Source organism: Brienomyrus brachyistius, chromosome 11 (genome assembly GCF_023856365.1).
Source record: "Brienomyrus brachyistius isolate T26 chromosome 11, BBRACH_0.4, whole genome shotgun sequence".
NCBI classification, from domain to species: domain Eukaryota; kingdom Metazoa; phylum Chordata; class Actinopteri; order Osteoglossiformes; family Mormyridae; genus Brienomyrus; species Brienomyrus brachyistius.
Genome location: NC_064543.1, coordinates 24,970,040 through 24,976,816, shown reverse-complemented (window position 1 = coordinate 24,976,816; position 6,777 = coordinate 24,970,040). Strand labels below are relative to the sequence as shown.

The 6,777-nt window shown below is 40.6% G+C and overlaps 1 long non-coding RNA gene across 1 annotated transcript; it reads right to left on the bottom strand.

Moving 5' to 3' along the window:
* Nucleotides 1–1,126: 1,126 nt before the first annotated feature.
* LOC125704272 (uncharacterized) lies at nucleotides 1,127–6,765 on the bottom strand. The gene is made up of 2 exons (XR_007381067.1): nucleotides 6,633–6,765; nucleotides 1,127–2,005 (listed from the first exon to the last, which is right to left on the bottom strand). It is a non-coding gene; the product is annotated as an uncharacterized LOC125704272 (long non-coding RNA).
* Nucleotides 6,766–6,777: the final 12 nt, after the last annotated feature.

The window sequence follows — 6,777 nt, the reverse complement described above, 5'->3', positions numbered from 1 at the left end:
TGCAGGATGCATTATAACTCAGGGGATTTCACAATGATTGGGGAACACGTCTTAAACTTAAATATTTCTCAGTTTCACACACAAAAAATGTGACATTTTCGTGACGGGGTGTGTATGTCCATGCCACTGAACTGGCATCAGATTTAGGGTCTCCCATTGCTTGGGCTTCACCTACACTGGCATAGACTTAAGGCCCCCTCCTCATCACCACACTGGAAATGTGCTCATCGGAAACAGAGGGAAGCCAAGCCAAGCGGCAAATGTGAGTTTCTCAAAGAACTGAAATACAAATACATCCATCTAAGTAAATATATCTAAAGCTGTAAATAGACTGTGACAAAAATAAATGCCCCCATAAAAGCACTTTAAGTGGCCACCAGTAAAAAGGCAAATTCACAAAGCATTTATAAAATGTTATACCCTTGTCCCTGTTATTTCCATGGGGACCCTAAGAAAGAGCCTTATGTCAACATGCATGGGTGGCTTTTGGTGTGTAACAGATCCTGCAGAGATGGATCTCCAGCCACTGCTTGGTGTGTCGGCCCTCGGCGCCCTCTGCTGTCCTGTGGGAGTAAGTGAGCACTCCGCCAGAGCACGCTATGTGCTCCCAAGCTCACATCCAGCTGTCCTGTGAGCCACCATGCATGCAAACACCTCCCAGGAGGGACACGCAAAGGTCAGTTTCACTGGCTCCTGTTACTGGGAATGCTGGGATTGTAGACTTTCCTTACAAAAACTGAGGTCTATAGTAACAAAAATCCAAGACTCTTCACAATCGTGTCAATTTACTCACTAATATTCTTTTGTTTAACTTAAATATGGGATAGAAAATAAAAGGCAATAAACAAAACATCAATTCTACTGTATTACTGTATTTATGGGGGGAAAAATCTGTTTAGATTGGATGTCTGTCCTGTGAAATTTTGTTCTTCTTTGTTATGAAAGTCTCTGCCCCCCACCCTGCTCCCAATGACAGTCAAATCTAAAATTGAACATTCAGTTTAAGTTGTATGCAAATCAGCTTGTGTTTACAGAAGGCGATGTCTCTGTGCTATTTTAGGAACACGGTCATTTGTCTTCTCCAGGGTAGAGCCCTTAAACGTAAACAAGGATCCCACGCCACTAGTTCAGTCTACAGATGTTTTTTATTCGCTGCAAAACTAATTAGTAATTTATACATAGCATGTTGCCCTTCCAGGCAGTGAAACAAACCAAAACAAAATACTGCAGACAAACAAACAGGGATGCAGAGGTCATTGGTGTTAGGCACAGTGCCGATGGGCGACACTCACACTGTTATTCACGTGTGAAGCACCATAGCGTCTCCCTTAGGTTCCTGTCCATCTGTTACCAACAGAGACAGAAATAGAATGTGAGATATGGGGTAACCTCACACACAGATCTGCCAAGATCTCAAATCAGCGTGAAGAGACTTTGACTGATGTATATGACATTGATGGGTGTGTGAATGAATGAAGGTAGCATACCAGGAAAGCCCTTAGTGTACGTGGGCTCACTGTTAAATGAGTATCTTCTGGGCTTCCAGGAATGTGCCCCACACTCACAGTGACCCTGTAGTTATGGAAAATCCTTGAATGGATAATTAATCCATGAATAGGTCATATAATAAATCTCATGCAAATATATGCTGTCATAATGAAAAGAGCCTTATATCTCTAATGTGTCTTTTTATATAACAAATTTTAAAAATGTGTTGTCATAACTATTTGTCTTTCTGTTCCATTAACTTCTCCTGAACATCTGGCACAGTGAGGTGTGACGGTAGGAAGCGTTGCCGGCTGCCCCGGACCTTCAGGGAGCCGCGCTGCATGTGGACGCTGGTCTTTTTTAGAGTCTGGTGTCAGGATGGGAAACCAGCCTCTTCCCACGATGCTGTTCTTCAGCTTAATGGCGGACGCAATACCCCTACTGGTTTTTCAAGAGTGATTCATCAGACTCGTCAGAATCTCTAAGGGTCCTGCCAAAATTAGGTGATCTTTTTTTCCTGAAAAATAAAGTGGTCAAATGGCGAGGATGACAGAAAATGAAAAACGAGCTGCTGTTTTGGGTGGAATGTTACATTTCCATTTACATTTTATACCATGTATGTTTTTGTGTTGGACTCTGAGCTTGTCTAGCCCTTTCTAGATTTTGGCTGAATCTGTATCTATAGTTTTCCCTTTTCCTCTTTTGTGTTAAACCGCCTTTTGGATGGTAGCAGGTAGCATTTCCTTAATTATACTCCTTTGGTGCCTATTTTTGTGGGTTTCTGAGGTTTTGTTTGTTGTTTCTCAGAATCTTCTCCGATGAGAGGAACTCATTTCTCATTATAAATGATTAAAGAAATGTTACCAGTAGCCATAAATTTAGGAGCTTTATTACTGGCCAACCTACATATCAGTGGACGCCTAGTCAATGATAAGAATCATCATGCATAGAGATGCATCACAATCATATAGCAGATTGCTATATGATTATGATGAATTGATAAAAAATATAATAATGATGTTGGCAGACACCACTGTCAGGTGAGTGAGGCTTAAGCCCCCAATATTTTTAGCAAAGCCTCAAATCATTTTAGCTGTGCTTATAACGTGTTTTTTTTTTGTCATGAAATATCAGATTCAGAGCAATGATGACCACAAAGCTAATGTCTTTTGAACAGAGGAGACAGACCCAAATGCATTTACACTAAGTGTAAAAAAAACAGTGAATGTACCATATGAAATCGCTTGTTGCAAATAACCCACCACCCCCTCCCTGGAGATAGCTGAGTTTGCATATGTCAAACCATAGTATAATCCACATAAACCCAGTCTCAAACTGCTATCACAGAGACTTCTAGCTGTAATGGAAGCTGAGTAACAATGGCTGATGTCAGTCCCATTCGCATGTCCTGTGCCCTGCCCTTCTCTAACCCCCTGTGCTTCCTATCCAGTGTGATTATATGACAGGACCAAAATAGAAATGGAAGGCCTTTAAGATGCTTGGATACTTGGCCATCCAGATGTCCCTGTTTACATGAGGGTAGCTGGTGTTAACAAGTTATTTGCTTATGCAGGGGAAGTGTGTGGCCAGTTCAGGTCTCATCACAAGGTGAACATTCATCAAAGTTTGCGGTGTTTTATTGAATGTTTCCACATACTTGTTGTATCTGGGTGATTTAAAAACACAGTAATGGCAAAGCTGTGTACGATATAATGTGTACGCCTTCCTGTTAACAAGACAGATCTTTTTCAGACTTTGCAAGCTGTCTAGATGACGAACTGGAACTGATCAACTTTTGAGAGACATCACCCCAAAATTGAAGCTTTTGTCCAATCTTTAACAAAAGGCATGCAGACATATTGTAAGGTGAAGACCTTTTCGAATTCTGAGACAAATCACACCAAAATTGAAACACAATTGGCACAAAGTGAACTCAAAAGAGGAGAGTGATGTAGATAACTTAACTGGATAACTTTATTTTATATTATTACTCAGATCTTTGATGGATCTTACTACCATTTCACAAAACCATTGTTGAACCTGCAACTACAGAGGACAGCCAAGAGTAAAAACAGAAGCTTATAGTCGCCATCTTTTGAACAAAGCCATCTATCATCTAGATTTGAATCTTTTTGCAAACTTCCCATGAACACTGTACAGGTCAATGATTCCGTGGGGTGCAAGAGTTTATTATTTATTTTTTTTGTCAGCTCAGTAAATTTTATTGGTAGCTGTCTGGTGGCTGGTCAGAAAAATTCATCATTGGGGAGTTTAGTCATGTCACTAAGCCCTAGTCCAAATCAGCGATGACACATGAAAGACCAGCTTCACTCTCACATGTGTGTATGTATGTGAAGCACCTGTTCGAATGGCTTGACTGCAATTCCAGGAATCCAGATCCTGGCTTTGCAGGCACAAAAAAACCAAAACATGAGGATAACTTAATTAATTAGAGAGCTCAAAATAGCAAATTGGGAGAATGAAAGAAGTAAAAAAAGTAAATCGTGAGCTCATTTTAGTATTTTGTAGGCACGTTTAACAAATACATCGTGATCATGACCATATATTCCATTAGTGTATCTGTTGCAGTTCTTACTGCTACAGTAAGTCACGGAAAATATTGGTCATAGTGCAAAAGAGAAATAAATGGAATATAAATATTTAGTCACATCTATTCATCCATCCATTTTCTGTAACTGCTTGTCCTATTCAGGGTCACGGGGGGTCTGGAACCTGTCCTAGAGGCGACAGGTGCAAATCGGGGATCCCACTGCAGGGCGCACTCACACACCAGTCACATATATGCCCACCTACAGGCAATCTGGTCATTGCAATTAACCTCAGCAACAGTGCTAACCAGTGCACTATTATGCAAACAGTGCTAACCAGTGTGCCATCATGCAAACAGTGTTAACCAGTGCGCCATCATGCAAACAGTGCTAACCAGTGCGCCATCATGCAAACAGTGCTAACCAGTGCGCCATCATGCAAACAGTGCTAACCAGTGTGCCACCATGCAACAGTGCTAACCAGTGCGCCATCATGCAAACAGTGCTAACCAGTGCACCATCATGCAACCTTTCCATGTCACTGTATATATTATTTTAATGTGGGATTTTAAGGAAATGAAAAAAATGGTCCCAAATTCCTCTTTATTGCAACTCATCAGTGGATTAAATGGTCCCTTTAAAATTTATATGACGATACAATTTCCTTGTCACTGTTTTTGCTGATCAACTGTTTCCTCCAAACTCTTCTCACATGACTTTTTTTCCCATTGAGCATTTAATGGATTCATTAATACAGATGATAAACAAAACGTGTGATGCACTCTTCGTTGAAGAGTTGCAAAGTATTAGCAATATTTTGGACCGCCAGTCATTATGAGTCATCCAGGGCCCACCAGCTGTTCCAATCAAGTGTGGTAATTGGAGAAAAGGAGCAAATGAGCCATGCTTTGACATCCGTCCCTGTGTGGTGTCTGTGGTGGCACATGGAGGGTTGGGGGGTGGTTCTGCCTCATCAGACATACATAAGCCTGGTTCAGAACCCGAACAAGAGCCACACAAAGACACAAGTGTGAAAATGTTATGCGACTGGAGTAAATATTGTGACGTATATCTCAGAGAATTATGAGGTCGTCTGCGTCTTTGTTTCAATGATTAATATAGGTTATATATATATGCATCCTAAAAAAATAATGTGCCTTGTAATTAAGCCGATAGTTTAATCAAACAGGATTTTTTTTCTTTAACAAATACTTTGAAACACCAAGGTGGATTGTTATATAGCGACGAAGGAGCGAGACGCCATTAAAGATGCGGGTCTCTGTGGGTCCTTTTCGCGAAGGAAGGTCTTCGTAAAGTAGGATTACTTCGCTGGCCGATAGGATGCGCAGTGCAGCTCAGAATCGCGCTCTGCGTGGGCGCTACCTGTAGCTTGCTTTTGCATCCCTGGCGTTACCTCTCAAGGTAAATTCAATTTCTGCCTATTTACTTGTATGTTCAACAGTATTCTTCTCTGGATTTACCCATATTATTATTTTGCATTTAATGTAACTAATAATAATAACTAAACATGACATCGCCGTTTGCACTTTATTAACGTTTGAGGTATCTACACCTGTTTAGAAGAAATGTGGACAATATTCTAACTTAATACACGTACGCTAAACGGCTAGAGGTACCTGGACAACGTGTTGTATTGTAATCATATCATTTATTATACAGGACCTGCCGAAACATTTAAGCAACAAACGTCCACATGGACCTCAACCTTCTCCCCAGAGTAGTACTGTTTTTTCAGCGTGTTGCTTTGTGTGCATCAGATTTATAGCGCCCTTCCCTGCGAAGTCACTGAAATCTGATTTGTTGCACCTGCCGATAATTTATTTCAAGCATTACGTGCGCATCCAATGAATAGGAAGAGGGTAACAAATGTGTGCCTTTCATGATTATAGTTAGGCTTGTTGTATTAGATTCATTGCCTAGAAGCGGTAGGTGAGTTTCGAATAATTTTCCTTTATTCGATTAATTCTAGTAGGTTATTGCTTTGGACTTGATCGAATGTCTCAAGTTCAATATCCTTACTACAATTCATAATCCCCCCCCCCTTTTTAAATATATGGTTTAGCTGAGCCTTGGGGATGCCCATTTCAATTCAAGGTTGTCAAGATACTACTATCCTTATCCAAAGAATGACGACCATGTTGTGACATTTACTTTGGGGATTTTGCTGTACACTTCACCTGTTTCTGTCACTCTGATACCGGTAAGCGGAGCAATGAGAAGGTCATGCAAGAGAGGCTTCCATTGTCTCAACGTGAACCTCCCAGTGCTCTCAGTTTCAATGAAACGAGGCGTTCAGCAGCTGAAAATCACGTTAGGGTTAACCTGTACCCGTCGACAGTAAAATCTAATTAAACAGAAATTCAAACAGCCTTAACATTCATTTGTAAAACAAGTGTATAAGATCTAATATAATATAGCCTACAATTAGTGGATGCTATAATAGTTTTTCCTTTCTTTCACGATCTTTGAATACACGTTTAATTGATTGTAAACGAAATCCCCCAATTTCGACCAAAGGCGATTCCTTAATAATGATTGGTAGGGCGGACTGTTTAATTAAAGCATGTATTTTACCTTGAACTTGTTGCGATGATGTGGCGATGTTATTTTTCTTGCAGGTCTGCCGTGAAAGTGGTCAGTCTTGCGACAGAGACTGATTAGGACATCCGTATTTTTACTGCGGAGCAGAAACTGCGCGTTGAAGATTTTTTTTCCCATT